The sequence below is a fragment of the Panthera leo genome, chromosome D4, assembly GCF_018350215.1.
Source record: "Panthera leo isolate Ple1 chromosome D4, P.leo_Ple1_pat1.1, whole genome shotgun sequence".
In the NCBI taxonomy this organism is placed as follows: Eukaryota; Metazoa; Chordata; class Mammalia; order Carnivora; family Felidae; genus Panthera; species Panthera leo.
Window position 1 is genome coordinate 40,984,600 of NC_056691.1, and position 26,334 is coordinate 41,010,933.

Below are 26,334 nucleotides of genomic sequence, written 5' to 3' on the forward strand. Positions count from 1 at the left end.
AATCTGGCAGCTCCATCTGTATCCTGTGGTGTCTAAGTCAGACCTATGCAGGTTCCTGGTGTAGGCAGAAAGGAGAGAAGATGAAGGGACAAGAGAGACCAGCGTACGTTGGACTTCTTGTTAGAAACCACAACAGAAAAAGAGTGAGGGGAGGAAGACAGATCATGTATTATCTGATTTGGCACCTGTGTCTTAGCAGGAAGGCATGACCTGGCCTCCTGGACCCCAGAGCACCAAAGTCTTGGTTTAGAACTATAGATACATCCACACGCACACCCCTGTGTGTCTTCCTTCCCAGGGAGGAGTTTGGGGGACAAGCTTGTCACTTGTCTCAGAGACAGATTCAGTTGGTAGTTCTGCAAGAAAACCTGTAGTGACAGCCAGAGCACATTACTGACCCAAAGTTATAGAAACACATGCACTCCATGGAAGGATAAACACATGCACGCGTGCACGCGCGCGCGCGCGTGTGTGTGTGTGTCGGGGTGGAATTTCCCTGGGCGTTGATTCAGCTTTCATTCAGATCATGTAAATGAGCCCTCATGGTCTAAAAGAAACTTGGATATCTTTTTTAAAAAGGTCAGAAGACCTGGCTTTATGTTTCAATTCTCCAAATGTTCTTTTGCTTATGGATTCCCCTAAATTCTCTTTCCAACAGTTTCTTCTGTCCCTCTGGCCTCATGCTGCCCTTGAAAGTGGCCAGAGGAAACTCTTAGGTGTCAGCCAGTCAGCATGGAGAGATTCTCTTTCATCCCCCTGAGTGTCTGGAGATGTGAGTTTAATGAGAGGCATCGACCTTTGAATTATACAAATGGACCTCTTTAGCAATCACTTCCCTCCCCAGTCCATACCCACCCTCAGCTTTTAATCTTCTCAATTATATTTCCTTTTCATTGATTACTACTTTGCTAACTTTCAGATTGAGCAGGCAGTAAAACCTCAGCCACACAGGTAATGCAATTGCTCTTCGAGCCTGACGCCGGCATCTCACCTCCTGAGGGGGCCCCCAGGCCTCCCTCCCACCCTACTGAGTCTTGACAAGTACACTAGTCTTCGATCAACTTTCAAGATGGCCCCTTCCATCCAGAGATCTGTGCAATCCTGATTATGAAGATGGGATTTCAGCTTTGAGCTTTAAATAGCACAGATGAGGGGGGTTTGCATGCTGCCAGAGTGTGGGAAGGATGCTCACAGAGGTTGGCTATTTCCCACTGGGCCTGGGAATGGGCAGGTGATAGGCCGGGGAGCAGGGAGCTGTGGGTTCTGTTTCCCACCTCTGCTCTGACTTTTTGAGTCTGACCTTTATTGAACCACTTAACTTTCTGTGCTCTCCTTTCGGTGCCATCTGTAAGGGGGAGACAATGACACTTGTCTGTGAAAATGCTTTGAGGGATGTTGGCATAAAAGACGCAATGTAAAAGCAAGTGATGGGCAATGTTTCCCATAAAGAGCCCCTTGTTTGCATCTGCAAGAGGCCCCATTTGAGGGCTAGGAAGAAAAATTGAGACATTTCCTTGATACGGAGGCCAGGCAGAGGACATGGCTCCCGACCAGTTAGAAATCCTTTCTGTGGCTGGGGGTTCCTGAGAAGCTGCCGGATGGGAGCCCCGTGAGGTGCATGCTGGGAACTGGCCACAGAACAAACAGATCTGAGGTCTCCGCACCAGGAGGACCCAGTGCCATATCAGGATTAGCCAAGGGACCTGGCGAGCAGTAAGGGGGGCTGACTCCCTGTGATTTACGGGCATTGACGCAGGGACCTGGCGGGGGACGGGGGAAGGCAGAGAACTTTGGGGACATTTTCAAAACTGGAGGTCGTTCAGAGGAAATTACTCAATAAAAACCAGGTTTCTCTAACTGAATAGATCAATTTACAGCTCATAAGGTGGAAAAAGTCTGAGACTTCAAGATTCTGGCTGGGCGGGTCTCCTAAGGTTTCCTCCCTTGGCAGGGCAGCTGTGGCTTTGGCTTTCTCACACCGGGCACCCCTTCTGTACCTTGAAGGGCCAGCATTTGTTTCTCTCTTTCTCTGCCACTTAATTTTTTCTGCTTGAGATTCTTCTCCTCCTCCTCCTCTCTCTTCCCCTTAAAACCTCCCGCTTTCATTCTTCACCTCCCTACAGACCTATTAGAGAAGTCCCTACCATTTTGTTTTCCTGATAATATAAATTCTTTTTCCATGATTCCTCCTCTCAGCTGCCTCCCCTCCCCACAGCTAGTCTCCAGTCCCTCTTCTCTCTGTTTTTCCATCAGGTCCCCAAAGCCGTTGCCTTTCTCCTCCAGCTGCCTGTGGTCTGTTTGGCTGCACACCTCTCAACCTCTCTATTTCTCCCTCTCTGCCTTTTATCATCCCAGCCCTTCTCTTTGGTTGCTCTCTTGGCTTTTCTCAGTTGCTACTGCAGTAATTCATCACGAGCATCCAGCAGCGCCATCACCTATCGACTGAGCTTCTGTAAGTTGCACCGAAGCAACAGCGTTCTCAGGGAGGCAGGGTGGTCGGAAGATGGGCGGGGCACAGATGGAATTGTATTGCAACTCCATCATCCACCTGTCATCATTCATTTCTGTACCCATAACCCATCTATCTGTCCATCCACCCATGCATCCATCCAAGCCCTCACTCATTTAACCATTCATTGATTTCATTTGTTCAACAAACTGCACCATATGCCAGGCAAAGGGCTAGACACTTGATCGAGAGGGATGATCAAATACAGACACGGGTCTTGACTTCAGTAAAGGCTAAGGAGTTGGGACCAAGACACTCTCTCATCAGAACTTGACTTATTTAGGAATGGAGAATTAAGCTGAGATCTGGGGGCTGAGAGGGAAGAACATGCAGGTTGGGTGGGGTGGGGGGCAGGTTTTGAGAAATCCTGCCCTTCCTCATCCCTACTAAATCCTCTCGTAAATGCTGGCCAAGGGCACTAGTTCTTCTAGCAGAAGTCAAGGCTGTTAGGCCACAGAGCTCAAGTTCAGCACATCGGATGACCTGGTAATGGTGACTTGAATATATTTAGACTAAGTGGCAAATAATAGACATCAGTCCTTCCCTGGGAACAAGCTTCATTAGGAGATAGAAGGTCGTGGCATTTCAACACCCAAAGGTGGGAGAGCATAGGGAAGAGCATTCTTTCTCGTATGTGGCTTTGGCCCTAGGATGACATGGTCACTCCACACGGTGCCAGGGGTAGATTCTGAGGGCTCAGGCGACAGCACGTGTTTCCTCCCCAGCCTGCTCTTTCAAGTGTCAGTTGGCTAGCCTGACAAGCTGCTCCTTCTTGCTTTGGAGCCTCGGTGCTTCCATAAGCTTTGGAGACCAGGCAGTTCTAGAAGTCCAGAACTAACCCCCTCCCACCCCCACTTCTCACTGGCACTGGTCACAAATTCAAATCAGCCATTGGGTTTCATGGCTTGATGGCCTTGTAATTGTTATTGGAACTCACTGTGGATGGATTTACGGTAATGAACTCACCTAATAGCGAACCCGTCATGGGCCTTTTTGCAGACAGGATCTTTCCTGAGTGAAGATATTAGAAAACCATTCTGCAAAGGAAAAGCAATACTGACTGGTGACTTCAAGTTTAGGAAAAACACCACTGTTCGGGTTTTTCTGTTGGCATCTAACTTTAAACACTTCATTGGCCAGTTGCTAACCAACATGGTTTTTGGCCAGAGCTCTGTTTATGTTGGCACCAAATGTATGTATCACAAGCAGTTTGTGTGTTTCTGGGCATGTGTATATGTGTGTATGAGTCTGTATATGTTACAAACTCCAAAACTTTTGAACACAAGGTTTTGTACTCTTTTTGCAGATTCTTCTGGCCAGGAAAACAGGCAACTGGCAGGCAGGGCATCCGTGTGCATTAATGACTTGCTTTCAGGCCACCCCACCCCATCGCAGCCACCCTCTGGCTTGGCCTGGCCTGGCACTGAGCTCTCTTGGCCTCCCTGGACCCCTGTCCTACTGAGTTATGAATGAGTGAGGCGGCCCCTGCCCAGTAAAAGAGGCTCCGGGGACAGTGGGTGCTTTCTGGGTCACCTCAGTCTGCAGGACCAGGGGGCAAATCATCAGGAATGTTTGGGACCAGGAATTTACTCCTCGCTGGGGCCAGAAAGGCTCCATGTTTTTGTGGCTTGGCATTAAGCAAACAACTGCTTTTTTGTTCTCTCCTCAAATTATTTGTCCAAACAAAAGGCAACTGTCATGGGGAGAAAAGTACAATTTTTCCAGCGTTTGCCCCTTCCCGCGCCCCGTCTCACAGCACGCTCTCTGACTCTGTGCGTTTCCACAGCCCAGTGTCGGATTTCCAGCCCACAGAAAGGCAGGGTTTGCTGCTCCTAAATGTGAAATCCACCTTCCGCCTCTCTCAGGCCTGCTGACCCAATGCAGCACCAGAGCTAAGGGCAAATTTTACAGCTGGCACCTCTCCTCTCCAAAATCCCAAAAGGTTTCCCAAGTCCGTAAATCATGAATCCAGAAACATTCCCTGGGAGAATGGAAGTTTGGATAAATAGTGAGTCCTAGAAGAAAGCAGTCTGTTTCCTTTCCAACTCCCGTTTCTTCTGAAAGTTTAGCAGTTAGATCTTCTGCCTAACAGAGGATTGTTATTTAATTGCAAGGCATCCTCGTGGTGATGAAGCGAAAAGACGTGGCTTATCACTTTGTATCTCATTAGAATATGGTAAAATATGCTAAACAATCTAACTAAATGATACGGAATTTAATCTTCTTCCCAGGCTTGTCGGGATTAGGCTGTGTCCTTATCTACCCAGCCCACTCCCGATTCTCCTTCAAGACTTGGGGCAAATGTCACCTTTCTGGTGGGGACGTCTCGTGCCCCCTGACCTAGAGCCGCCCTCACCGACCTCTGCAGAATTAGGGCCATCTCATCTGTGCTCCCCTAATTCTCCCAGCACTGGCACGGTGCAGTGTTTACACTTTTGTTCCAAAATAATTTTAGATTTACAGAAAAGTTGCAAAAAAAGTATAAAGAATTCCTGTACACCAGAATTGCTCAATCTTTTCCTCATCACTCTCCAAGTGCCTTTTTAGATATTTTTTTTCCCCGATTGCTTTCTGACTTGAAATTTTAATACCACAGATAATGTATACCTTTTTATGGACTCTAAGTATATCTGAACTTCATGTGGAAAAAGAGTAAGATATTTTGACCTCCAAGAACAGTTTTTATTTCTTTTTTTTCTTTTTTTTTTTTTTAATTTATTTATGTATTTTGAGAGAGACAGAGAGAGCATGAGCGGGGGAGGGGCAGAGAGAGTGGGAGAGAGAGAATCCCAAGCAGGCTTCACGTTGTCAGCACAGAGCCTGACATGGGGCTCGAACCCACAAAACTGCAAGATCATGACCTGAGCCGAAATCAAGAGTCAGACACTTAATCGGCTGAGCCACCTACGTGCACCAATAATTTTTATTTCTTTTAGTGCAATATTGCTTCATGCAAAATGCATGTTATAGAGCCTGTTTGAGAGTAAGTCGCAGTCATGGTGCCTCTTTACCCCTAAATATTTTAGAAAGCATTTCCCATAAGTGAAAACTTGTTCTTTGCCTTTTAACAAATTTTTTAAAAAACACTTCCATCTCTTCCACATACCTGTAAGTTTTTCAAGGTCAGGAACCTGTGTCTCAGCCATCTTTGGAGACTGAGTACCAGAATGGGGCCTGGCATGTTGAAGGAGCGATTATAAAATAATACATTTCATTAAGATATAGCATATGTCATGCATTTTCATATAATTTATATATGCTAACAATTATGAAAAAATAGTTTCTTTAAATATAACATATATAAGATATAGCATGTTATACATAACACAAAAATACATTCTTATTTACAAATGAATGGAAATCTTAGGATCCATAGTATTGATTTCAATCACAAAGTATTCTATAGTTTCAGAAGCTGGAAGAAACTGGGCTGAAAATTTACAGACTTTGGAATCTGCCTCAAGCCCAGTGAATAAAACAAGAAACCACTCACCTGATGTCAGTTTCATAGAACAAGAAGGAAACTCTGAGTCGGTAGAAATTGGCAGCCACCATTTTAGTCTCAGCATTTACGCTGCTCTTTGGGAGGCAGTATAATTCAGTAACTCAGATGCTTTCTTGCTCTCTTGCAGTCACTCTCAAATATTTATTGGCAACTTTGCATTTGATAAGAATATACTGGAGTTGGAGGCTCTTGAATCCTAGTTTTTATTTTCTATGTACTCAAACAAGTTACCTAACCCATATTTGCCTTGGTTTCAAGGGATACAGGAGGGCTGATGCATAGGGGCACTTGTACCCTAATGTTTATAGCAGCACTTTCAACAATAGCCAAATTATGGAAAGAACCTAAATGTCCATCAACTGACGAATGGATAAAAAAATTGTGGTTTATATATAAAATGGAATACTACTTGGCAATGAGAAAGAATGAAATATGGCCTTTCATAGCAACGTGGATGGAACTGGAGAGTGTTATGCTGGGTGAAATAAGCCATACAGAGAAAGACAGATACCATATGGTTTCACTCTTATGTGGATCCTGAGAAACTTAACAGAAGACCATGGGGAAGGGAAGGAAAAAAAAAGAGCCGGAGAGAGCCAAACCATAAGAGACTCTTAAAAACTGAGAATAAACTGAAGGTTGATGGGGGGTGGGAGGGAGGGGAAAGTGGGTGATGGGCATTGAGGAGGGTACCTGTTGGGATGAGCACTGGGTGTTGTCTGCAAACCAATTTGCCAATAAATTTCATATTAAAAAAATATTTGCCTTGGTTTCCTTGATTGCAATATGACTATTAACACATTGTGCCCTGTTCTGCTCCCAAGTCACTGGTTAATACGGTACTGAAAGAAAGTACTCACAATACATACATCTGACACATGTTTTGTTTCCAGAATACACAGAGAGCTTTTACAACTCAATAATAAGACAGATAACCTAATTAACAAAAATTTTAGCTGACACTTCACAAAAGTTTTTAAAAAGTAGCCGATAAGCCCATTAAAAGATACTAAACATCATTAGCTATCAGGGAATGAAAATTTAGACCATAATGAAATACTACCATACACCTGTTAGAATAGCTAAAATTACAAACATCGACAATACCAAATGTTGGTAAGGATATGCAGCAACTGAAACCCTCGTCTATTTTTTGTGAGAATGTGAGAGGGTGCAACCACTTTGAAAAAACAGTTTGTCAGTTTCTTCTAAATTGAAATATACACTAATTAGGGGGCGTCTGGGTGGCTCCGTCTGTTAAGCGTCCGACTTCAGCTCAGGTCATGATCTCATAATTCATGGGTTTGAGCCCCGCGTCGGGCTCTGTGCTGACAACTCGGACCCTGGCACCTGCTTCAGAATCTGTGTCTCCTCCTCTCTCTGTTCCTCCCCCACTTGTGCTCTGTCTCTCTCTCTCAAAAATAAACATTAAAAAAAAATCTAAAAAATAAAATAAACATGCGCTAATTGTGTGTCCCAGAAATTGCACTGCTAGGTGTTTACTCACGAGAAATAAAAACATTTGTCCACACAAAGACTTCACAAGAATGCTTATGGCCGCTTTATTCATGAGAACCTAAACCTGGAAACAATCCAGATATTTATTAATGGATAAAGAGGAATTGGAGTATGTTCGTACAATGGCATACTGCTCATTAATAAAAAAGGAACAAACTGCTGATACCACTGGTCCATATGACAGAATGGAAGACTCTCAAAAGCATTACACTGCGTAAAAAAATCCAGACACAACAGAGATCATCCTGCCTGATTCTACTTATATAAAAGTCTAGAAACTATAAATCAAATCAGTAATGACAGAATCCGTGGTTGCCTGGGGGCTATGTTCTGGAGAAGGGACACGGGATTGGTGCAGAGGGGCACAAGAAAGCATTCTGGTTTGGTGGAAATGTTCCTTATCTTGACTGAGCTCTACTTTTTCTGGTGTAGAAGTTATCAAAAATCATTCAACTCTATGCTAAAGTGGGTACATTTTATGTATTGTATGCTAATTATACCTCAGTGAGTTGAGTTTTAGAAAGCATATACTCATGTGAGTATTGAGAGCAAATCTTCATCCTCAAACTCTAGAACTCTCCATTGTGCTTCTTCCATCAGGGCTTGGCACAGGCACCATAGAGCACTCCCGTTGGGTTCATTCATCAGAAGACCTAGTGGCAGAATTGCTGGTATTGTGGCCTGAATCAGCTTCTCCTGCTTGGGCCTCACTTGAAGCTTGTAACCTTCTGCATTGCTCAGCAACAGGGGCAGAGGAGTACATCCATATCTGACATATGTTGCCTTCAAACTCCAAAAAGGGCCAAGCCAAAGATGTATCACTTATTCTTAGTGGTGAGGTATGCATGGTACAGTGAATTTTCTTTCACTTTGGAAGAAACATTCGGATACTATACAGATATCTGAACTTCTAGAAATGTCTCTAAGATCCCTGAATTTCCAATGCATGTATCTCCTGAACTCTGACACATATAGGTTTTATAAGGTGTCTAGGATATCTGTTTCCGCTTGCTCACTTGGTCTTTTAGCATTATGTCATCTAAACTATAGTCCAAAATTCTGTTTTGTGGGCTGTTATTAAGAGGATCAAAAATCCCTCTGATCTACAACAGATTGCAGGTTGCCAGAGGTGGGAGGTAGAGGGTAGGCCAAGTGGATGAAGGAAGTCAAAAGTTACCAACTTCCAGTTATAAAATAAATACATTCTAAGGATGTGATGTACACTGTGGCTATCTATAACTAATAATACTCTATTGCATAGTTGAAATTTGCTAAGAGACTAAATCTTAAAAAAAGTTCTGACCAGAAGAAAAAAATTCTGTAATTATGTATGGTGACTCACGTTAACTAGACTTAGCGTGGTGATCCTTTTGCAATATATACAAATATCAAATTATTGTGTTACACACCTGAAACTAATATAACATTATATGTCAGTTATACCTCTGTAAAAAAAAGTTAAACATTACAAAAAATCCCCCTGATCTAAATTATGGCATAAAGCAAAAGAATTAAGCAGTTCTGAAGATTGGCATGGTGAATATGTATTGTTATTCCTGCCCAGTAAAAGAAAACTTCCTCTAATAGAGAAAATGTATTTACCAGATCAATAGCCATCCAGCAGACCCACAAGATGAAGAGACGACATTTAGAATAGCAGCTTCAATTGTAGTCATCACTTAACAACACTTAAAATAATACCCCATAATTTTCTATCCATCTTTTGCAGAGCCAAACAGGCCAGTTAAAGAGATGTGGTAGGGATCACCATCTTTGAGATTTTAAATTCTTTGTTGGTGGACTACCTGTGCTATAGAGAGGAGTGCTTCACTCTCTATCTGATTCTAAAAGCCCTCACTCTACAAGTTAAGGGGCCACTGTGGTTGTTCTACCAGTTGCTGAGTATATCTACTCAAACTACATTTTCAGCAACTGTGGAAATAACAGAAGAACATACTCATGGTTGTAATGGGGCCACTGAGAGATTCACCTATACCCAAATTCCTTTTGTTCAATGGACTCCCATAAACATCCATTTTTACCTATGGATCATGATGGTTTTCTGAAATACTAATGATTTGCATTATTTCAGAATCAATGTCCAATTATTCCTAAAGGTCCAGATATTTCTCTTTTTCTAGTATGAAATCATCTGTAGCTTGCTTTCCGGTCTGCCACAATGCTTGCCACTCTGATTTGTTTCTTAGATCTGTTATGCTCACTTTGACTATCCCCTGTTGACTCTTGAGTTCATGATCCTGTGCTTTAATCCCTTGATCAACCCTTGTCAGGGCCAAGGCCCAGGAGGAAATAGAACTGACCTATATCGAGAGAATAAATGTCTTTTAAAGCAGAAGATTTCACCTCCATATCCCAAATCAGCCAAACTTTCCTGGAGTAATTCTGCCCATATGGAGACTAAGCTATTCAGCAAAAAGAGACCAGGACTAACTGTTCTGGGATGAAAACTTTTGTTCAAGCCTTTAGGCAAGACCAAGGCAACTGCTCTCCAAGGGAATGTCCCCTGTTCACAAATGCCTCTCTCTAAACTTCTTTACGACCTGGTAGCCCAGAGTCCTTCATCTCTGTGCCTGAGTTGTGACCTCTTCTGGTCTCGAATCTTGTCCCCATCTCAATACCCCTTCCTGCGTAGACCAGCTGAGCACTAATAGCCTCCAATATCATAGGTGGATTTTCATGGTGACTGTAATGATTTTAAAATATATCCAAAAATTCTTTGACAATTCTCCCCTTAGAAGGTGGAGCCTAATTCTTGTCCCCTTGAGCGTGGGCCCAAATGAGGAGCTACTTTTTGAAAAATTTTCTTTAAAGGTTATTTATTTATTTTTGAGAGAAAGGCAGAGAGAGTGAGTGGGGGAGGGGCAGAGAAGGAGGAGAGAGATAATGTCAAGCAGGCTCCACGCTGTCAGTGCTGAGCCACAATGTGGAGCTCAGCTCACAAACTGTGAGATCACAACCTGAGTTGAAATCAAGAGTCAGACGCTTAACCGACTGAGCCACCCAGATGCCCCTGACTGATCAACTACTTTCTAAAAAGAAATCAAGTGTGGTGGAAGTGATGGTCTGTGACCTCCAAAATTAGATCATAAGAAGCATTGTGGGGACTGCTCACTCTAAAAGAGTCAGGCACCATGTTGTGAGGACATTTAAGCAGCTCAAAGAGAAGCTCATATGAAGAACTGAGGTCTTCTACCAACAACCAGCACCATGTGAGTGAACTATCTTGGATGTGAATCCTTCAGGGTTAGTAAAGCCTTCAGATGATTGCAATCCCAGCCAAAATCTTAACTACATGTATCACTAGAAATATTGAGCGAAGCTATTCCAAATTCCTGACCCACACAAACAATATGAGATGATACATGTGTATTGCTGATTTAAGCCACCTATGCTTTGGGTTTATTTGGATTTTGTTGTTGTTGTTTATTTGTTTTTTGGTTTTTTTTTTTTTTTTTTTTTTTTTTTTTGGCCACAAAAAGCTTCATTTGTTTACCTTGGTTCTAAGGCTTGGGAAAGGGCTCCCGGGTGGTTAAAAATCTTCCTAGTGGCTGCAGGGAGAGGGTCAGGCACAAGCCCTGGCACCAGGGTTACCAGAGGGGTCCTCCAAAGGCTTCTGGGTCTAATAGGCCCCCAGTCATGCTTGAGGGTGAGCCTTTTGAAGAGATACTCACCCATCCCAGCCTGGGAGCAAGCCAGCTTGCAGAGGCTAGTCAGGTGGTTGTCCATCTTCTTGATGGGCACCTCCTCAACTAGGAAGTGGTTCTCCAGGAAGTCACAGATATGGTCTCCATGGGCAGAACTCAGGGCACACAGATCTGAAAGGGCCTGGTTCAGGTTCTTCTCCAGAATCAGGACAGCTTCCATGGCTTCCAGGGTTTTCCCCCACGCATCTTGGGGTGGCTTCTGCATGTTCTGGAAGAGGACACGGCCTCTGTGTTGGTTTTGCATCTTCAAGAGATGCTCAGCGCCCTTGAGCTTCTCCACAGCCAACTAGTGGAAGAAGTGGCCCACATCCTCCAAAGCCCCATGCCGTGATCGAAATAGAAGCCCAGAGAAAGGTAGGTGTAGGACACCCACAGACACACGTTGACCGCTGAAGGCAACCTCCACCTGGGTGGAATCATTCTGACAAATCTGGGAGCTCATGATTGATCGGCAATAAGGAGCTAAGCTCAAAATAAGGTGTTGGCTGCTCCTGGAGGGAGTGGGTGGCCGAGAAAATGGCTCTGAAGGTTGTGACTGGAAAAAAGGTTGGAGGGTGGTCAGAGGCTGATAGAAGGGGCTTCCCTGTTCTGTTCTGTCCAAACACTGTTGAAACAAGGGACAGATCCGCAGACTGACGGACACTCTTGGTTTTGGGCTAATTTGTTACACAGCAACAGATAACTAATACAGTGACTTAGCAACAACCTCTTTTGCTGTCCATGCTATTACTCATGCCCATCATGGGAATTATGAGCCAGATGAGAGGGAATAATTTATGATAGATCAGTGGGGAAGATATTTTGGGAAATGTGACCATTCCTTATACCATACCTCCTCATAAACTGTGACAGCCTCACTATATAATCTGGCTGTGGATATCACTAGATTTGTAGGGACATTTACATTTTTTAAAAACTTTAGAACTTACAAAGAAATATCCCACAAATGTGTCTTTGTATTTTCTTCCCAACAACTCTATGGAGGCAGGCAGCGCAGCTATTAATTTCCCCCGATTTAAACACGAGAAAACTCAGGCCCAGAGTTTCAAATTTCAAGTGACCAGGATGTGACAAAGTCAGGGTTTGAACGGAAGCCTCTCTGATTCCACATCTGGGTTACCACCATGCCCCTTAAAGAAGTGCCATTCCAGCTATGTGGGTCAGTTAAATTCAATTCAGCATATTTAACGGCAAGAGATAATATTTACCAAGTGCTTGGTGCAAGGCAAAGTACTCACTAAGTGGTAGCTAATACTATTATTATATTTATAGCACGCCAAGTGCTGGGAATACAGAGGTGAACAAGGCCAGGCCCTTTTTTAAGGAGCTTGGACTAGGAGGAGAAGCAGAGCCGGCAGAGGGATATGCTTCCAGGCTGCCTTGAAAAGCCAAAAAGAAAAGAAAAACAGTATGTAGAGGCCAGGTAAGTTAAGGCGGGGGGCGGAATGTCCAGGGTCCTTTATGGATCAGTGCTCTGTCCCCTCTCAAATGAAAGGGCAGAACCCTCCCACCACAGTCAAAATGCCCCACAGCTGCTTCTGTGGGCCCTGGAGGGAAGAGGAGGACCTGGAGGTTACAGAATGGCTTCTGTGGCCGAAGGCATCCCGAGGTCCTTGGTGCCACCAAAGGTTTTCCTGAGCGGGGAGGAGAACCCTTCTGAGTGGCCTGTTGGGGGTCCTGTGCAAGAATTGAGGATGGCCTGTTTTTGTTTGAATTCTCCTGTTTTGTTTTGGTTTTTTAATTTTTTTTTTTTTTTTTTTTGAAATGATCACCAAATTCCCATCATTCTTTGTATGCAACACCCATTAAACCTAAGCGATTCTCCAAGACAAAGAAAACACCACGTCTGGGGACATGTGCCAATGAGAAGTCCATGACCTTCTCTTGCTGGGGCACTGGTATTTTTAAAGCAACAAATGCGTGATATTGAATATCCCAGTAAGGCTCCCTTCTGAGCAGATCCAACAATTGTCCCGGAGAAGAAACAAACTGGGAAATGCCCCCGAACCATTCTGGGGCGCCCGCAAAACAGATCATCAAATTCCTTTCCCTAATCAGGAAGGCAGGGGGTGGGCTGTGCATGTGTGTGTGAGGATGCTGCTCGCCGTGGTACCGAGACCCATACTGTTGTCCTTTGGTCAGCACAAGTGAGGACACTGGATCTTTCGCTCCCCGCTGGAAGAACATGAGACGCAGGCCAGCTCCTCTCCAAGGACATTTTGCACCCAGAGATCTTTGCCTCAAGGCAAAAACATCGACTCTGACTCTTTTGGCCCCTGCATGGCCTCTGGAAGGCGAAGCCCTCGTCTGGCCGTGTGCACGACTAAGTGCCGGGCTGATGTGGCAGAGTGAACTTCTCCATGCCAGCCAGTGATGCGGAACGCCTGAGCAGGTGGGGCTGAGCCTGCTCGACCCTGCCCTGCCGCGCCCCGCTCCTCTGCCGGCCGCAGCACCGGGGTCGCCTTTCTGATCCTTTGTTTTTCAGCAGCAAGTGGAGGCAAAGGTTGAGGAGAGGGAAATGTGATCTCCAGTGAATTGCAATATTTTGCTTTCTCTAATCCTATTCAGGTGGTGACTTTCGCCAAAAGGAAAAACAGGCCAACACGCGGGATGGTTAAAAACCCTGATTGTTACCCCCCGACAATTGTGCGTCGGCTGAACTGAATTCTAGTCCCAGTGATTCACTACTAATGGGCCTCAAGTTCTGACCTAAGGTTTAAGATGCGGCTTATGCTAAGGAGAGGAGGGCAGTCGTGGGAGGATCTCTGCCCTGGAGAGGAACTGGGCCACAGTGGGCAGCCTCTGAGCCTGGCCCAGACCACAGCTGGCTGGCGGCCGGGCACTTCCTCTAGGGCTGCGTACTGTGCACCTGCCGTGGGCTTCTCTTCTCTCCGGGCTGGGCTTTGGGCAACGTGTCCCCTCCCCACCCCCCCTCACTCCTCGTCTCCCAGGCTGCGCTTGGTGTGAGAATATGCAGAGATGGTGGGAGGGACAGTGCTCTATCATCTCCGCTCCCCAGTGAGGGTCTCCCCAGTGAGGAGAGTGGAAAACACTGTCTTGCATGAATAATATACCTTCCTCACTCTTTTGAAGAGTTCAGAGCACCTAGCAGACAGAATGTTCTTCACCCTCAACAACTCCCTGAGGCTAAATCAGGTTTTGATTCCCCCCTTGCCCTTTTTTTTTTTTTAAATAGATGAAGTACTGACAGCCCACAGCAATTGGTCTTTGGGAGTGAGCTGTGCAGGGGCAATAGGAAGCAAGCAGGGAAGAGCTGACTGGGTGAGTCCTTTATGGAGGCAGGAAATCTCTTGGCTAATCCTATGCCCAGTCACTACAGGAAGTTGAAAAATCACACCTTAAAAAATAATTCCTTGTTCCAGAAGCTGGTCAACTAATAATAGGGTTTTTGTTTAGCAGGAAGGTTCTCTTCTAAGAGGATGCTGGCAGGTCGTGAGGAAATATCATTGCAACTACATGCAAGCAGTTGCAAAGACCAGAGAAAGAGTAGTGCAAACAGTAGTCCCATTGAGCTGAAGAAATGAAGGCAAAAATTCTTCATCAGGTGTCTCTGCAGACACTTGCTGACCTATCGTGCTGGCTAGGGTCTTTCTTTGAGCACACTCCAGCAGGACTGATCTTGTACAAAACCAAAATGTGATCGTGCCATCCTTGTACGTAAAATATCCAACAACTGTGCATAAGCTTCAAGATGAAATTCTAACTCCTGTGCACAGCATGAAAAACCCTAGTCTTCCCACTGGATACACAAAACTGCCTGATATGTTTTAGACTCTGGGATCATTAATTCACTCATTTGTTCAGACGCCAGGCTGGCATTTATTGGAGGGTTAATATTTTCCAGCCAGTTCACTAGGCACTGGGAATATAACTCTCCCAGCAGTGCCTAGAACATGATCTGGTCAAGACTCAGATTCTGCCTCTAGCCTTGGAACTAACTTTTCTCTCTGGGACTTACTCCTCTATCTCTCAACCTCCTCCTCTTCCACCAGCTACCTTTACTGTTCCATGAGTTTCCTTCATCATTCCTCCACCCCACACCCCTGCAAAATACCACTCTTGCGTGTTCTTTTTTAATGTTTATTTATTTTTGAGAGAGAAGAGACAGAATGCGAGTGGGTTAGGGGCAGAGAGGGAGGGGGACAGAGAATCCGAAGCAAGCTCCAGGCTCCGAGCTGTCAGCACAGAGCCCGACACGGGGCTTGAACTCACGAGCTGTGAGATCATGACCTGAGCTGAAGTCGGACGCTCAACCGACTGAGCCACCCAGGTGCCCCCCACTCTTGAGTGTTCTGATAGCTCATGGTGCTGTAAGTGGGTATTATGTTATTGTTTCCCTACATTGTGGATGAGGTTTTTGAGGAGGGGGGCTTTGTCTTATGTGTAGTGTCTAAGGCACAGGGCCCAGCCCCTGCTAGGTGACTGTACAGGTCATGGCTCCACGACTACATTGACTCTGGCCAATGAGATGTGAACAAAAGTCTCCTGGGGTTCTTCTGGGAGAGAAACCTCTAAACACAACTGTCCCTTATTTTCTACTCGATGTCGTATCTAGAAATAATTCCTGCTGCAGCCACGTTGCTGTCCAAGTGGAACTAGCTTTAGAAAGAAGCCAATAACGAAGACAGAAGGGCAGATAGTTGGAAGTAATGTCAGCCTGGGATCATTTTACCTCTGGACTTGAAGTTATGTGAATGGTAAGTTTCTTATGTTTTAAACCTTTCTGATTCAAGATCTTCTCTTCCCTTCTCTTCTTCTTTTTCTCTTCCTCCTTTTTCTTTTCCCTCTCCTTCTCTTTCTCCTACTTGTTCCTTTTCCTCTTTTTTTTTTTTTTGATTTTGTTTTGTTGCCAAAATCTTCCTAAGTGATTTGGAACTCATTATCTGTCTTTTGTTGGACTGAGTGAGTAGGGCCAGACATATTAAGTTCAACTGACAGCATCTAGTATTAGTTATATTTACTCATATATCTTGTCTGCCTTGCTAAACTGTAAGTGCTTTGAGGGGAAGAAATTATTTTATCCAAAACTGACCTTTTAGTTTCCTCTCCTAAGTGTTTACCTATGCAAGGAGTTCCACAAAGGTGTGTAGAATTGAATTGGATTGAATTGAAGACTTCAACTACTTTTTATCCTTTTTCTTCCTTTAAAAAAATGTTTATTCATTTTGAGAGAGAGAGAGCACAAGCATGAGCGGGGGAGGGGGAAGGACAGAGAGAATAGGACTGAAAATCCCAAGCAAGCTCTGTGCTGTCCACATAGGGCCTGATGCAAGGCCTGATCTCATGAACTATGAGATCATGACCTGAACCTAAATCAAGAGTCAAATGCTTTGTTGGTGGGAATGCAAGCTGGTGCAGCCACTCTGGAAAACAGTATGGAGGTTCCTCAAAAAACTAAAAATAGAACTACCCTAAGACCCAGCAATTGCACTACTAAGTATTTATCCACGGGATACAGGTGTGCTGTTTCGAAGGGACACATGCACCCCCATGTTTATAGCAACACTATCAACAATAGCCAAAGTATGGAAAGAGCCCAAATGTCCGTCGGTGGATGAATGGACAAAGAAAATGTGGTGTCTATATATACAATGGAGTATTACTCAGCAATCAAAAAGAATGAAATCTTGCCATTTGCAACTATTTGGATGAAACTGGATGGCATTATGCTAAGTGAAATTAGTCAGAGAAAGACACAAATCATATGACTTCACTCATATGAGGACTTTAAAAGACAAAACAGATGAACATAAGGGAAGGGAAACAAAAATAATATAAAAACAGGGAGGGGGACAAAACAGAAGAGACTCATAAATATGGAGAACAAACTGAGGGTTACAGGAAGGGTTGAGGGAGGGGGGATGGGCTAAATAGGTAAGGGGCACTAAGGAATCTACTCCTGAAATCATTTTTGCACTATATGCGAACTAATTTGAATGTAAATTTAAAAAAATAGAATAAAATAAAACAAGTTAATAAAAAAATTAAAAAAAAAAAGAATCTACACATAAAAAAGAGTCAAATGCTTAACCAACTGAGCCACCCAGGCACCCCTCTCCTTCTTTCTAACCCTCAATTTATTACTTCTCTTCGTACCTCATAATTTAGTATTTTATCCTATACTGTTGCTCTCACATTGCTTCCCATTGAAAATCTTGTAAGAAGTCTTCTCCAAGAAGATGCTAAGGTCCTGGAGAACAGCATCTGAGTGTCATCTTGTATTTCCCTGGTGTCCAATAGGGTTCTCACCATTTGTAGGGCTCATTAGGGGCATCTAAACATTTCCTGATGAACTAATCCTCTGAAACCTTACACAGCACGAATCCTACCTAAGTTTGTAGTTACACACTCTTGCATGTTTGTCTCAGCTCCTTGATGATGGAAGTTCTCACCTTCTTCTTTTCTACCCTATACTCTAATGGGCACAGAGTGGGCGTCAATAAAGGCTTAATGGAAGAGTATATTTTGGTATTGTCTCCCCACAGATCACACACCCACAAAGCGATTTTGGTGAACTGAAATCTTTCAAGAACTAGTGTGGTGTAAGTGGAACTAACACTTAAAAATATCTTTTGGGGTGGGAAGGCTGGTTTTGGAGGAGCCACACTCACTAATATCCTTGTCTAGCCATTGAGACCACTTTGCTATTATCTGTGGATCGTTTGGGGGCCTGGTTTTCTTTTTCAAACTGCCAGAAACTTCTATTTCTATTTCTATCTTTGAAATTCTGCTTCTGGTATGTCCATCCAGGTCTCCAAAGACGCATGCAGTCACAAACACTGTTTGTTGAAGGGCAAGTCGACATCCTGTTTTCTGTCCCTGAGAAGGTCCTTTGACAAGATGTTCCAGCTGCCTGTGTTTCACACCTTGCCACAATGACAGATATTCAAGAATACAACTCAGCAGTTTAAATTATTTACACTGGCTCCCAAGAAACCAACAAGCAGGGAGAGGCAAATGCAGAAGGCTATACATTCCCATCCCTTCACTGACACTTTAAACCGTTTCTTTTATCTTGGTGATAGATTTTGACTCTGGTTATAAGGCGGTATCTTCAAGACACATTTTAAAACCTGAAAACCATGAGAAAACAGGGATTGGGTGAGAATCAACAGATTCGTCCTCATTTATTCTTCCTTATTTTAGATCTCTGAGTGGTCTAGCTTCTCTCTCTAAATCTGATGAACAGGTTTTCCCGGTGAAGAACGGTTATGCATTCTTTGCCTTGTTTCGTTTCTACTCGTGTGTGTGAAGGTGGCGGTGGTGAATTTTGTGTGTGTTTATGTGTCAGGAGCATCCACAATATATACGAGGAAATGCCAGGAAGCAGGGTTTCTTAAATGTAATCTTCTTATGTCAGTGTGTTATACCCAATGAAAATATCCCAATTTAAGACAACTTTTGACATGTGAGGCAGTACATGCCCTGGGGGATAAGAGATGTGTAAGACATATTCAGACCCTCCAGGTATACTATAGGCTGTACACAATTCAAAAGAGAAAAAAATTTTTCCAAAATGGGCAAGTTTTCTAGTACAAAAGTAATTCACTGCCATAAAAATTATTGGGGCGCCTGGGTGGCTCGGTCGGTTAAGCATCCGACTTCGGCTCAGGTCATGATCTCGTGGTCCGTGAATTCGAGCCCCGCGTCGGGCTCTGTGCTGATAGCTCAGAGCCTGGAGCCTGTTTCAGATTCTGTGTCTCCCTCTCTCTGACCCTCCCCCGTTCATGCTCTGTCTCTCTCTCTGTCTCAAAAATAAAATTAAAAAAACGTTAAAAAAAATAAAAAAATAAAAAATAAATAAAAAATAATTATTAGAAATTAGGAATATATTTAGTAAAAAGAGTAAAGTTTCCACTTCTCTGTCTCTAATCCCAGAGACAGGCACTGTTAAGAATTTTGTGGAAGCCTTTCAGAATTTTTATGCATATAGAAACATTTTTATGTACTCGAATCATAGTACACATATTGTTCTCCAAACTGTATCAGTACTTAGAGATATATCTTATCTTCATTTTACTTTTCACTTGCTGTATAATATTCTGTTGTATGTATATACCCTAATGTCTCTTACTAATCAACAGTTGGACCCAATTTTATGAGGTTTTTCACTCCGTTAGAAACAGTGTTGTAGGGAACATCCTTGTTCTTTTATTTTCCTACACATGTTAAAGTACCTTCTTGGGAAGACCAGGGAAGGTTTCAGAGATAAGGTGGACTCTCAGTGGAGCCTGAGGGAGGGAACAGCATGAGCAAGGTTGGAAAGTGCAAGGCATATGTAGGAGTCTGTAAATAGACCTCTTAGGGGGGAATGTAGGATATACAGTTCAGTCTTGGGCAGTTGGCTCACAAGAAAAAAGTTCAGATGAATGGGGGGTTTGCAAGGGAACACAAGTTCTGTTGGTTTAGATATTTTGAGTTTGCGGTGTGCTGTGATACCTAAGAGTATCCCACATAGATCTGGGAATGGAGGGTGTTGGGTGGATAAGAACAACTGGGAAGAAGAGAGCAGAAGGCCCCGGGTTTTCTAGGAAGCACTGGGAAAACTAAGGCCTATAGAAGGAGACATTGTGATCCAACAGGGCTTGATAACTGACTGGATGTGAAGGAAGTCAGTGGAGGTAACAGGCCCAGTTTCCTCATCTGGAAAATGAGGACAATACTTCCCATACCTCAAGGTGGTTACAAGCACATAGCAAAATATGGAACAACTCGCCATAAGTAACAGTCATTACTATACTATTATTTTATTTGGTAATGGATCTTCTCGGTAGTCCCCCAAATAACGGTCATCCTAATAGGATGTTGCTAGTTTATGGAATGGACAGGGTGGATTACAGTGACCTTTTCAGAGAGTGACTGTGAGGTCACCAAAGCGGGTTGGCTGTGTTTTCTCAGTGATTCAGTGGAAACTTAAGAGATTTACCTCCAAAGATGTGAATCTGATCTAAATACTTTGGGGCACTTTCACATCTGCGGTTACTGAGTTCGATTTTCCCCTTTATCTAATTCAATCCCCCTCACCAAATTACAGAGACTTGTTTTTGCTTTCAGAGCAGAAAGGAAGGATGGGAAGACACACTCCAAATATTTAGTTAGTTTCAAAAGTATGTGTTATTCCAAGCACCTTCAAGTACTAGGTTTCTTGAAATAAGAAACTATCATCTTGCTCTGCTGTGTTCCCTTTGGCAGGAACAATAACCATCCACTTCATGTGCATAACACTCAGCTCTTTGCAGGGAAAGAAAAACAGCCTGATCCCTGGAAGAGCTAAAATTCCAGGGTCGGCTCTCTCCATGTAGCTGGGATGACTTCTCTGGGGCTCGTGTGCCTTATCAGTAAGATGTGAGGGTTGAACATGGCATCTTTATGTTCCTCACTTGTAGGATATTACAGCCTCTCTTCAACAACCCCTTGTGAAACCCCATTATTATGAAGCCTGTTCTGCAGATTTGGAAACGGAAACCCAAGAGGTGAGAGACTTGGTTAAACTGAGCACGGTTCCCCTGCTCAGGGACATGATCAGGACCAATGACTGCTACCTCATACAAGTTTCTCTCTGAGTTAGGCTGGGAGAGAGGCTTCTAGAAGGTCAGGTGCCTGCCTTCTGTCATGTGGACAATGATCTTCTACCACTTGGCAGCCACAGGCCGTAGGCAGACCACTGCTCCTTCTTCCCTTCCCATGCCCTCTTCACACTCTCGTGTGTGAGTTCTACTTGGAGTTCTTCTTACGGCCTCACTCCCTCTCATCTCTTGGTCTTTGCAGAAACTGGATTTAGTGTGGGGACTTAGAAAACCCTTTCCTCATTAATCCCTTTCCCTACTTAGCTTCTCCCCTTTTAAGGTTTTATTCTGCCATTGTTTCTTTCAGATAGCCTTTCTCGACCCTCCCTCCAAGCTGTGTAATTTCTCTGGATTATATACTGTCTGTACTTCCCTAATTGTTGTGATAATACTATTTACCACCCCACGTGGTATAAGTGCCTGTTAACTCAGGACACAGATGAAAAATATTCTTGATGATTGTCCCAAATTGCAGCAGCTTAAACAAGATAAAAGTTTAATTTTCTGTCACTGTAAGGAGAAATTTGGAGATAGGCTGTCCAGAGCTGGTGTAGTAGTTTTATGGTCAACAGAGACCTCGGTCCTTAAAGTTTTTTGTTCCAAGTGTTGCCTCATATTTGCAAGACGGCTGTTGGAATGCAAGCATCACATGCATGAAAGGGGCAGGAACTGAAGATAATGTCTCCCAGATGAGTCAGTTCCCTTTATGAAACTTTCCTGTAAGAGCTACCCAAAGAGATCTACTTGCCTCTCCTTAGCTGGGAAAGGTAGGCTTTCAGCACCCTAAGAAACACTGGATGCCTTTGGTGAAGTAGAAAAAGAGAGTAGCTGTTTGGTAGGCTATCGTTGTCTTCATCATCCAAGTTGCTCAAGGTGTGGTAGGCAGTCCACATCAGTCTGTAAGCAGATAAATACAGAGACGTAAATGTTTAGAAACTTTTATGGCAACTTGACATTTACATGACATGGGATCAATCCACAATGGACAGGTAATACAACGACAAATGGTCCTTCACCACAGAGTTTGAGAAGCCTGTCTGCTCACTGTCCTCTGTCTTCTCTACAAGACTGCAAGCATCATGAGGGCAGGTAAGTCCTGCTGTCTTGTTATATTGACTGATCTTACACAATGCCTAATGAAGAGGCAGGTAATGAGCCTTTGAGGCAGGATAGCACTGAATCCACTTGTTACCACGTGGTTCTCACTCAGCTCACCTTCTCTGATGTATCTGGATCCCTCTCTTCTCTTCTGTCTCCCTCCATAATCTCCTTCTCTAGTTTTTCTCCTGCTCTCCTGTCAGCATCTGCCAGGTCCCTCTTTCTCTCCCAGCCTTTGCGTGTGATGACTTCCCAAGCATCAGCCCTAAGCTCTCTGCCTCTCACTTTCCACATCCTCTCTGCTGGGCTTGCCCGCTTCCACAGCTTTAATGGACCTGCAGGAGAAGGACCCCCAGGCCCTGGCCCCAGACTGGACTCTCTCCTGGCCCCTGGTATTTTCCAGGGCTTGTTGGAATGGGCCAAACCCAAGCTACTCTCCTCCCCTAAGCCAGGCTAACTTCCTGACTTCCCTTCCAGGGAAGGGATCCATAGCCTCTGGCTTCAACAAGGAGAGTTTTCCCATTGCTTCTGTGGCCCTTCTCTGTCTTGTCTTCTTTTCTTTCTAACTTCTTTTATTATTTTATTAGTGCTACTGTAGCAAATTACCATAAACTGAGTGGTGTAAAGCAACAGAAATACGTTCTCTCACAATTGTGGAGGCTGGAAGTAAGAAATGAACATGTCGGCAGAACCATGCACCGTCTGAAGCCTCTGAGGAAGGATCCTTCCCTTCCTCTTCCAAGCTTCACCCATGCCTTAGTCTGTGGCGGCATAACTCAGTCTCTGCTTCTGTGTTCTCCACCTCCCCACCCCCCCCACCCCCCCCACCCCCGCAATGTCTCCGTGCCTTCACATGGCGTTATCGCCTCTGTGCGCCTCTCTCTTGTTCTTGAAAGGATACTGGTCATATTAGATTGGCCCACCCTACTCCTGTATGACCTCATCGAACTGAACTAATTATACCTACCGAGTCTCTATCTCCAAATACAGCCACATTTGGAATTGCTGAGGGTTAGAGCTTTTTCAGTTCATCTTGGCATGGGGCGGTGGGGGGGGGGGGGGGGGGTGTGTGCGGAAATCACAATTTTGTGCATAACATTTCGCTTTCTCTTTCATTTCATAATTATTACTTCATGGAGTTTCAACTGAGGTCTCCAGATGCAGACTCTGGGGCAGAGTACAAGCTGTTTGTTAGGGAGGGTCCTTGGGATCCATCCCTGTGGAAGTGGAGGGCCAGGAAACCAGGCTGGTTGTACAGAGGAAGCAGTTGAGCTGGGAAGCAGGCCCAGGGAAAGCCTCACTGAGACTGAGATGGCCCTTCAGACAGTCCTGAGTTGAGCCTTCGTGGCCACTTGTTGGTCAAGCCTACTGTGACCAACGAACTTGTCTGGAGTTAAGGGATTTCCCAGGACACAAGGTTTTCAGTATTTTCAGACCGACTGGGATGATTGGTCAGCTTTATGCTTCTGCATCAGTCTTGGGAGGCGGGTGAGGTAGAGGCTTTCCATACCCAAGATTGATAATATCTGACGTGACTGAAACACCCCCTTTAAGAACGGTGAAGAGACACAAATCTGAAAAATGATTCAATAACTTTTAGTGGCTTTCCACTGAAAATTTTTCAACAGGATGGTGACAGAATTTCCATCATCATGTTCTTGTTCAAAACCTGTGTTGTGTTCAGGCTACCTCTCCCCGGGTGGCTCCATGTGCCCGCCCCCCCCTTCCACAGTGTGACCCAGCTCTGGGAAGGTTTGCTGCAGAGCCAGTGAAGAGGCCTCCTGCACTCTCTCAGCTCCCCACTGTCACTCCCAGGAGCATCGTGTGGAAGCTCATCCCATTTTCCCCAGGTGTGCAGATTTGCCCATACTCAAGGCTCTGCCTCTCTCAGGTCTATGTTGAATTCTACTAGTTTCTGGGGACCAATCTCCCTGAAGACGTGCACCCTTGCACCAGGCCAAGAGAGGCCCCTGCTCTAGGGCTCTGGGAGGGTGGACACGGTCCTGTTTGCCAAAATACAGAATACAGAGGTTTTTGTGTGGGGGAGAGGGGTATTATTGGAGATGCTTCCTCCCTCGAGGATGTGCCTTAGGTCTCTGTAGGCAATCGCTCTTCCCTAATTAAGTACAAGGCCCACCCACTGTGAGCTCACCCTCCCCATACCCCCCCCCCCCCCTGCCAGGTCTACTCAGGACTGACCTGGCCTTCTCAGCTTGCTTCACAATCAATAGCCCCAGAAAAGGCAGTTTTATTCACTGAAGTCACAGATCAATGAGACAAGATTTGCATATGAGCTTAGTATATAAATCCTGGGGTGAGGTAATCATTTCTTTCCCTGCTATCTCCTGATTTTCCCTCCTTTTCTTATTTCCTCAGTTCATTTTCCCTTCTGCTCTTTTGTCCTTCTCTTTACTGAGAATGTCACTCCATTAAAGACTCCTTCTTTCTCCAACCACTATAGCCCTAGCTAAGGAACGCACCCCTCTTCTGTGCTCCCCCCATGCCCTGCATGTTGCCCGTCTGTTAACTTGCCTCCCTCCAGCCAACCCCAGTATTCTGTGAGCAACTTGAACGCAGAGACCCTCTGAGTCTCCAGTGTGCTGGGGGAGTGCTTCCTTGGGGCAGGTACTCTGCAGTGTATTGAATCCATGAGTTTCTGACAGCCTCTTTTTCCATTCACCTTCTTTAAGTGGTGGCCTCCTGTCTGGGCAGGAAGGAGCTGGTGTATATCACCACAGTCGGCACTTTTGTATCCCAGAGTCCCAGGGGAGCACCCAGGGTAATTAAAATCTTTTTCTTGCAGAACTTTTTCTACAAGTGTTCCCCAACGTGCTGCTTCACCCCCCAGTTGACTTGAAGAGCATGAACATTATTGGCGCCCTTCTCTTGATTGAAGGCTTTGGGAGCCTCATTTGGAGGTTGAGGCACCATTTGACCAAAATGGTGCTGGGGGAAGCCCAGAGAACCTGACCGTGATAAGTTGCTCAAAGAGATGGTGCCCATAGGCTTCTTCTGTTTTTATTTTCTCTCTTGTCCAAAAATTTGTAATGCATGTACCGTTTCAAAGCAGATACCACTTTTGGGGTGATTTCTGGCAGCTCTATCATGTTTCCAGATGTCATAACTTTCTGACTTCTCTGGGATATTGAGAAGCAGCACTGGCATATTTGAGGGTCCTCTTCTCAATGCTAGATTTTTATTTAGAGATAGGTGAGCTTTTCAAACATGATTGGCATGGATAACTGCCAAGACAACTTCCTACATCTTTAGGGATCAGAAAAGGACATCTGGTCCCATCTCATACATTGGCTGGTTACCATCAGAGGCTCTGGGGCTTTGTCCTTGTTACTTGTAACAGTGGTCGCTGCTGACATTCCTGTAGCATGTTACAACGTGCCTCCATGTCTGGTTTCATTTGAGTCAGTGCCCATGAGGTCAGTTGTAATTATGTCCACTGTAGATAAGTGAATTGAGGATCTGGATGTTAGGTAACTTGCCCACAGTTCCACAGCCAGGGAGCACCTCCTAAGGCTCAAAGCCAAACCTTCCATTGTTAAATTCCTCTATCTTCTCATTGAACCTCATTGTTGAGGAGTGAGCAACACTCCCTAGTGACCGGCATCATGGGAAGGCGGTTGGCCTGAGTCACCTGTCACCCTCCTTTTGGCTACCACTGACTGGTTGGCGATATAGGCATCGTTCCCCATGCGGCCCGCTGCGCCTGGGACAGGAAGTCTGCTTCTTGGCAGAGGATGTGTAAATAGCTGAGCCTCTATTGATAGGACCACCTTGAAACTGTTCACATCTCTTCTCTTGCTGTGCACCTGTTCTCTCCCGCTGAGCCTCTCAGCACCCGCTTTCCCTCTCTCTCCTGCTCTCTGGCCATACCAAGGCCCATTAATATCTGTTGTCTTGGTCAAAAATATTGTGCAGTTACTCTCCTGTCCCAACCTTTGCTGAAAAAGAATCTGGTTAATTAACATTGATTACAATCCACCAACTGCAAGTAAAAATCGATTGCTGGGGTCCCTAATTTGAATGCACTTCTCTCTCCTTATCTCTTGTGAGGAAGAAAGAGACACAAAGAGTGTGAGAGGGAGAAGAGGTGAGACGAGAGAGGGTATTTTTTTAAGCAGTCCAATTTCCAGAGTCCCTGGTGGGAGACATTAGTGACGTGCTGGTCCTTAGATCTTGCCCACTCTCCTTCAGCGTGGCCATTTTTCAGCGTGACGTCTAATTGCTGCAAATAGCCATTGTGCACATTTGGGCCTTGTTCATAGCTCCCTACTTTATTGAGAGAGGAGCGATAGTATTGATTCTGGATGGCCAGGGAGAATGCCAGAGAATATTAGTAAGGAGCGGAGAGAACACAGTACATAAACTTTTATGACA

General features: G+C 44.7%; 1 pseudogene; it reads right to left on the bottom strand.

The window, feature by feature from the left end:
* Positions 1-11,053: 11,053 nt before the first annotated feature.
* LOC122204549 lies at positions 11,054-11,699 on the bottom strand (annotated as a pseudogene).
* Between the last annotated feature and the right edge of the window lie 14,635 nt (positions 11,700-26,334).